The sequence below is a fragment of the Perca fluviatilis genome, chromosome 4 (assembly GCF_010015445.1).
Source record: "Perca fluviatilis chromosome 4, GENO_Pfluv_1.0, whole genome shotgun sequence".
NCBI classification, from domain to species: domain Eukaryota; kingdom Metazoa; phylum Chordata; class Actinopteri; order Perciformes; family Percidae; genus Perca; species Perca fluviatilis.
The window spans coordinates 39,203,125-39,211,853 of NC_053115.1; the positions used below are offsets into that span (position 1 = coordinate 39,203,125).

The 8,729-nt window shown below is 39.3% G+C and overlaps 1 long non-coding RNA gene across 1 annotated transcript; it reads left to right on the forward strand.

Annotated features, from left to right (window-relative positions):
- The first annotated feature begins 544 nt into the window (after positions 1–544).
- LOC120557694 lies at positions 545–2,094 on the forward strand. Its single transcript, XR_005639001.1, has 4 exons — positions 545–645; positions 840–867; positions 1,414–1,471; positions 1,959–2,094. It is a non-coding gene; the product is annotated as an uncharacterized LOC120557694 (long non-coding RNA).
- Positions 2,095–8,729: the final 6,635 nt, after the last annotated feature.

The window sequence follows — 8,729 nt, forward strand, 5'->3', positions numbered from 1 at the left end:
TTGTCCGAACTGGTAGATCTGATTGGTTTACTAACAACGACACAGCTGGATCTGATTACTACTGACAAGTGACGTACCATGAAACAGCTGATCATTATGAGTGATGGAAAAGATATATGAAGTCTTCCTTTTAGAATTTACGGGCGGCTTCATTTAAATATGTAGAAATGTAATTTAGAGCATTATTGATTGGTTTCTGTCAGTTTGTCTGGGAATGTTGTCTTACTACCGCATTTGCATTGTGGGATACTTATGCAGGCGTAGTGTCCAGTGTTTGCATCATACTGTAATATTTCACCGAGCAGGAGGAAACTGTCCAGAAGATCAGAGCTAACATCTCTGTTCCTGGTCACATTCATCCTCGACGTGGTTTTATCTGCAAAGAGTTTTAGAGTTCAGGTTTCAGGAGAATGCACCTTCAGTTGATCTCTTTGTGTAGACTGTGATGTTCAATCTGCTGTATATGATCTGTGTTCCATTCTGAGTCTTATATTAACTTTCTATCTTCTGTTTCAGGGTCTCCCAATGTTGGAGCGGTTGTAGCATTGATTTTTTTATTTACTGCATGGATTGGAATCATTGTTGCTTCAGCAGTTTTTGTTGTTGATGTTATTCTTCAAGTTAGGCGTCTAGACAATAAAGAAGGTAAGTTTAATAAAATATTGTATCAACATATTCATGATGAGCAGACAACACAACACATTATTTATATATGTATGTCATGTTTAGAGTCTTTGAGGTTGTATTATCTTCAGTCATTAATCATTGTGTTGGTGTTTACACCAGAGTAGGATCAAGTCAGTTAGGATTTACTTCTTAACTTGTTTTCATTACTGCAGGATCACAAGACCCAGGAAACCCACCTAGGTAAGGAAAAAGTACATTTTTATTGTAAATATTTCATTAGATATTGTTTTAAACTTTAGTCTTCTAATGTCTGTCTTATAATCAGGAAACCAGATACATGTGACCTCACTATTTAATCCCACTGTGGGTTCCAGATCATTTACAGGTCCCACACACTTTCCCTTTGCTTTCTAGTTCTGTAAGTTTAGTAACATTCACTATCAATCATGTATCAAGATGGGTGTTTATGTTGTCATTTAGTGCATCATGTTTTAAGTACAAATTAGGCCCAGCACACTTAGAGAGGAGGCTCTTCTCTCTGTGTAAGAGAGACAGGTCAAAGCTGAGATAGGCATATTAGGATATGTATACAACTATAAAAACTAAATAGTGTCTGGCTCTCTTTCAAGGGAATATGATCAATGGCAATTTACGTAACCTCAAAGTGTTTTACATTAAAAACAAAAATAAGAATACAGTACAAGCAACACAAACACACACACACACACACCAAAAGATTGAGAGAATATTAAAGTATTAAAGTTTTGAGTTTGTTTTCTGATTCAGGGAACAGCTTGAAAAGCTCAACCAGATGACCGTAAAGGCCTGATGACAATGATCACAGGTATTGCAACATGTATAGTCTCTTCCACTTTATTAAATAATTGCAACATTTAAACAGATTTTTATGTATTACTGTATGACAGATCAATTATGCTCCTGTCCACTGACATGGTTTTAAAGTTATTGTTATCCAATTTTTGCTCTCCAAATGTTTTAAAAATGCACATATTTAGATCAGGGAAATCCTTTTTCTTTGTTTTCCAATACGCTTAGTCTTTGGACCTCTGTATTTCTTTAACCCTGTGTACGCCCATGCAGTAGGAGATTGAATTTAAAAATATAATCATTTCAAAGCCATTTTTACAAGTAAGAAACAGGATGGAAGTGTGTGTGTGTGTTAATGTGTCCTACTAACACCGCCCAAAATGCCGTATAAAAAGGTAGTCCTATGAAAATGACTGTCAGTTGTTTATATGAGGTGACTTTGCCTGAAGTCCGTTGATGAGTCCAGGACAGCTGGTTGACTTGTAAACATGTGATTGTTTCAGATAAATCTGCATGGAGGGAACTTCTCCAATCTCCGTGTCTTCGTGGACTCCTCGTCTGACAATTTCTTCTGTACTGAGGCCGCTGTGAGGTCTCATGCAGTCAGCAAGGAAATTACTTTACTTTCAGTTTCATAAATAGGACCTATAAATTTAATTAAATAAGTAAGAGTGAAAACCAGCCCACCTGCAGAAGTGACTCCAATGTTAGTAAAGTAACTTGTAGTTTGACCATGAAGTGACCAAAACATTATTACCACAGAATCTGAAATCCAAAAGGCAGCTGGTTTGTGTTCTACTGGATTTATTTAGATAAAGTCAGTCAATATACAATCTGTGTGTTTTTTTTTAAATAACTACATTTTGTTTATGATCCTCAGCTAAAGGAAACAATAGTCCACCAGCTGTCTCAATTAATTTAATTTTAAAGGGGACATATAATGAAAAACTCATTTTCAGTCATGGTGCACAAACATTTGAGTATAAGTGCAATAGACTACAGACTCTGCACTACATTTAACAATTATTTATTACACTACACTAACACAAAATATTAAATTTAAATAATATATAATTAATAAATTATATCTATCTATATCTACGTGGCTATCTGCCACATGGTGAGTAAATGTTTGTGCCAAAATACTTCTGTTTTTCAGTCTTCATTTTGGTGAAGGTGCAGCTACTTTCTTCTCCTCCTCTGCTGTCTGCATGTTGGAGCTTCGCGGGGGGGCAACACACACACACACACACACACACACACACACACACACACACACACACACACACACACAAACACTGGCGCACACACCAGACACCAGCCACCACGTCACTTCTGTTTACTGATAGCTAGAGTTTACCTCAGGCTAATTTATTAGCTAGTAAGTGGCAATTTTTGGCAGCCAGCCTTCCAAAAGAAAGCACAATGAAATTAAATATCTGATCATTAATCATCGTTGACCGACAAGCAGGTAACGGAGTCTCAGTTCACCGTCCGGGATCCTCTGACACACTTTCTGCACTCCGTGACCCCGGACAGCTGGAGGCTCGTACCGGTTAATGTTCTGTGTATTGTCGGACACATGCAGCCTCTTTCCTGAAACCACTGCGAGACTGACACAAGTGTGTGGTTTGGAATGAAAGGGAGAAAACAGGACGCCAAGTAACACAGCGGATTATCGCTCAAACACATTTTTGTAACCCTGCTATATAGCTAATTCAGTGTGAGTACAGTAATTTTGAAATGACATAAAATGTCCGTCCCTTGTAGCTGTGATAAATTAGCCTGAAGCTAATGCTCACCTGTTCAGGAGGAAATTAGCCAACTCAGCGTCCGTTTGGGCTCTAATCTAATCTATCTCCGTTGAGCCTGTTAGTTTGTATTTCTGCTTTCATGGCGCGCTGGGTTTACATTTTACAGGTATATCTGGCAACCTGGCCTGGCTGTCAAAACAGAAATCGTGTGGACTGAAGTCGGGCAGACTCGGCGATTTAATGAGGTCCGTGAAAACGGAGGGAGGAAGAAGGTATCCAATCCTGCCATCTCCAACTTCTCCAAATCCCGCTCTTTGTGAGCACCTACCAGATGCCCTACCTCCACCGATAACAGCACGACGAAGATAGTATTATTATTACACTTTATTTAGTGTTAATAATTTTAAACTGATTGAAACTAATGAAACTTTCCGCTCGTCTACACTACTACACTAGTTGCTTGTTGCTTCCGGTGATTCTGCCGTCCGTCATGGCGTCGTCACGTGGTCGTGGTCACGTGTTTGCAAAGGGTGAATACGGCCCCTCATCTCCACCATGGATGTATTATACGCTATTTCCATTTCGGCATCCGTTATCCAATCTGTCCGTTCATATCGGCTGCGATAATGAGCGGAGCGGCTGCGCCAGCCCGCGCACTGCAGCGATCATTTCGGCATCTCCTCTAATTTTTTGGCGAGCCGCGAGCAAATATGTCAAGCCAGGAAGGTAATCATATACAGGAAGGTAATCATATACAGGAAGGTAATCATATACAGGAAGGTAATCATATACAGAAAGATAATCATATACAGGAAGGTAATCATATACAGAAAGATAATCATATACAGGAAGGTAATCATATACAGGAAGGCCACAGCTCAGCTGCATACTTTACAAAATGAAACAGATTTCAAAATAAAACACCCAGGATTATGGTGATTTTGGACGTCTTGACTTCACAGCTAGAGAGAGAGAGAGAGAGAGAGAGAGAGAGAGAGAGAGAGAGAGAGAGAGAGAGAGAGAGAGAGAGAGAGAGAGAGACAGGTAATAAGGAACGCAGTGAGAGAGACCGACACACACACACACACACACACACACACACACACACACACACGAGAGAGAGAGAGAGTTCACGTCACAGGTTTTTAAATCACTTTTCTCAGCTCGAGGTTTTTTGTTGCAGTACTGCGAGTGTCCACTGGACAAAATTAGCGGAAAGGAAAATAGTAAAGTAAGTAATAGTGTTTTTTGAACATTAAAACATGTAAACATGTTCTCATTATGAACCTGAAAATGAGTATAATATGTCTCCTTTAAAAGATAATGTTGAGATACCTGCTGGCAGGGTCGGTGGTTTGATCCCCGGCTCTTCTTGTCCACTCGTTCAAGTGTCCTTGAGCAAGACACTAAACCCCAAATTACTCCTGATGGTCAGACAGCTCCTTGCATGGTAGCTCGCTGTCATCGGTGTTTGAATGGATGAATGAAATATAAACTGCTTTATTAATATTATTAATAATATTATTATTACTGCTGCTTGTAGTTGTTAAAAGTCCTAACTGAGCTAGATGTGATGGGCATTAGAAAACAAAACTTTTAAGCCTGCTGTCACGATGTAAAAGAAATGTGAATTTTTTTGTAGCCAAAGTAAAATGTATTTATTTATTTTATTAATTCAGGACAATGCACATCTGATGAACATGTACAGTAGTACACGTAAAAGTGCCAGATTGTAGCCCAAAGGCTAATTTCCATCCGTAGTCCATTTGGCAGGTAGAAATTACAATAAAAAGGACAAAATATATACACTAATAACATTTGCTATATAAAACAGAGTAAAACAGGACAAATTAAAAGAAAAACAGGACAATTCATTAGTGAATGTTAAAACAGACACAACATACATATGCTCTACTGAGCTAATACGGTACACCATGCAAGTAGAGGTAACCCACGATTGGTTAGCTCTAAAACATAATATATACAGTAATAACATTTGTTATATAAAACAGGGAAAAACTAAATGAAAGAAAAACAAACAAGACAATTTATTAGCAAGTGTTAAGACGAAGACGCAGTTCATTAGTACACTCTACTGGGCTAATACGGTACAGCATGCAGTCAGAGGTGGTTGCACGTTTGGTTAGGTCTAAGCCACACCTTTACCTGGCTCTTAAAGGTGGCCAGAGTGGGGCTTTCCCTTATAGTTGGGGGTGGTGTTTTCCATAATGCACTACCTTTAATAGATAGTGCATTATGGCTAAAAGAAGTTTTTCTAAAAGGAACCTCACAGTCCCTGTTTACAACAGCTCTATTAATCCGAGTCTGTCTGTATTTAATAAACTCTTGCAATGGGGGTGGCGCCAAGCCATGTAGTACTTTATAAATTAAGCATATTGAGGAAAATTTACAAAAATTATCAAACGTCAGTAAGTTGTATTTCTCTAATTTCTCTGCAATGATGATAAGAAAAAGGTTTTTTATCTAGAATTTTGAGTGCCTTTTTTTTACAAAAGCTCAACTGGTTTTAGGATAGTAGAACCCGACATAGAGCAGCTGGTGATGCAGTAGTTGAGATGTGAAAATATCATTGAGTGCAAGAACATCAGAGTAGCTGCATCTGACAGAGATCCTCTAAATTTGCTTAAAATTAAAAAGATTGAATTTAATTCTTTTGGAAATCATTTTAACATGATTTTTGAAAGAAAGTTTGGAGTCTATAATCATGCCCAGGTATTTAAACTCATTAACAACTTCCAACTCCTCTGTACCCAAAAACACCCCAGATTGAGAAGGTGTAATAGTAGAAGGTTGCTTCGACAAATATAAACAAACTGTTTTTTTTGTTGCATTTAAAATAAGACATGATCTATTGAGCCATATTTGTATTTGTATATGTGTAAGAGCTGTTGAAAATATAATGTGACTTATTTCTTTATTTGGATATTTGTGTAATTGACATTGCTTAGGACAATCATGTTGTGCTTCTTTTTATGTCTTAAGGTGCTAAGTCAAGAGTTTGTCAGGTTGAACTAGACACTGTTGTTGGCTGTGATATCAGAATTGTGTATGTACAGTATGTTTTATCTGATTCACTGTCAGGGCATCATGTAATTTCAGGCAGCTCTTCATCATTTCTATCTAAATAAAAGATGAAATATGTTAAACTGTATGTTGTGACTGTTGTGGATGTTTCTGTGTTCAAACTTTGATAAAAGAAACAAACTCCAAACATACTTCTGATACTACAACATGTATCCTGACTGCTCAACAGGTTTCAGTTTTTTGATTAATCCTCCACATTGATGGTCATAATAAAGTTCCATTCTGATAACTAGACGTGAATCTGGGAGAATCCGTGGAACAGAGATGGGAAGTAACGAAGTACAAATACTTCGTTACTGTACTTAAGTAGATTTTTCGGATATTTCTACTTTACTTTACTATTTTTTTTTGTGGCGACTTTTTACTTTTACTCCTTACATTTTAACACGAATATCGGTACTTTCTACTCCTTACATTTTAAAAATTGTCTCGTTACTTTAGTTTTGTACAAGAGGTCGTAATGTCGGAGAATAGCGCGGACACGCGCCTCACACCGCGAGCGGGCGCGTGCGCCACACAGAAAAAAAAGTGAGAAAAAAGAAAGAGAGACTGCTGTCCGGAGGATAATCAGTTGAGATGGTGTGTGTGCGTCCTTGAGAACTGTAAGTCGTATAACGTATGTTGTCAGTTCATTTAAGCCTGTTGTTGTATTATTGGTCTATAGTTCCTGCACAGTTAAAGTAGGTTAGCTAGTGATTTAGTTGTTTGTGTTCTTCACCTGTTAGCTAGGTTTCACGTTGCTTGTAAAGCATCAAAAGAGAGAAGTTGTCTCTGTCCGTGTTTTACAGACACACCTGGGGGGGACGGAGGGGGGCGAAGTTGGAAACCAGCTTTAAATAAGGTCCTAATCTAGTCCTCACTAACAAGTTTCAAATAATTTCACTGGAGTTACAGTTATTATTTTTCGCGTCATCAATAGGCTACCGAATTCAATCTAATTGGATACTACGTTGTATGCATGTAACGCACCACTACAAGACGATTCGACAGATTCGGCCGCATTCTGCATTCATTTGCGGCAAATAATTGCAGCTTGATGGTGGTTGTAGTGTTTCGTAGTAATATCCATGATAGTGGGCAGATGTAGGTTCCTCAGTAGAAGTTTATTTTACATTTATAACCACATGGAACACAAACCATACGACCAACAAGCGTAGCCACGTCTGACATCGTATTCACCCTGACTGTTCTAAGGCCCCGTATCCCTGCGCACGGGTGCTTAACCTTAAGTGTATCAGTGCGCGGCCCTATATACTACATCCCCCTTTCTTAACATGATGATCAACCTTCAACACTTGAACTGCCCACCTAATCCGTACTGAATATCATGTGATGTACTAGCAGACATTTGTTTGGTAATGTTCTTCTAATTTGTCAACACACCCAAGACACTGACTGAACAACATTTATCTTGTGTCAACTTCAGTAAAAGGCATGTGGAATAGGCAACTTTTCAGCACAAGATAGCATATATTAAGAGAACAATATTTCAAACTTCACACATTTCACTTCTCGCGAAGATATGTTACCAAACAGTCATCATAATATTGGAACGGATAACCTAACATTTCACATCTTTGTTTATTTATTTATTTATTTATTTATTTTTTTACTGTCATTTATTTATTTATTCATTTTGTTTTTAAGCCTGACGAGATGTGATAGCAAAGCTCGACATCACCTGCTCGAACTGTCAGTGTCGACCCATCTGAAAGTCTTTAAACCTCTCAGGTGGTCTAATGACTCGCCCGCTCCTGGTGTGAGTTGGAGCCTGTGTGGATAAAGACTGAGAGTCTGCAATCTCTGCTTCACTCGTACCCGTTGAGCCTGGCAGGTCCACACCACCAAGTCTGCATCAGAGGTCGCCTGAGTGCAGACTGGGCTCCTCAGATGCGCTGCTGCGTCCTGTAGTGCTGGCCAGATGAGGATACAATATTGTAGGAACGATGTTCGCTTCTCTCCTCAGTCACCACAGCTGGACGCCAACCCTGTGCAGTCTCCATGTGCACAGTGTCGCCGGAAACAGGTTAGCGAAAGCCGGCTACCTCTGTTGTAGTACCGCTGCTGTCTTTTCTGTAGGCCTTGGAGGCAGAGTGTGCATTCTGGGGTACCGCGGGCTGGAGAATGGAACTGGAGCTTGGTAGAGTGCTCCGCAGTACCCTGCCCATAAGCAGCTGAGCAGGAGAATATTCCATACCTGTGACTGGTGTGTTCCTCAGGGTGAGAAGTGCAAGGAGACGATCTGTTCCTGTTTGTTGTGCCTTCTTAATCACCTGCTTCACAGTTTTCACCATTCTCTCTGCTAAGCCATTAGACTGTGGATAGCGTGGGCTGGAGTGAGTGAGTTCTATGCCCCATGATGATGCAAAGTCATGCATTTCATAACTTGAAAATGGAACGTGGTCACACACAATC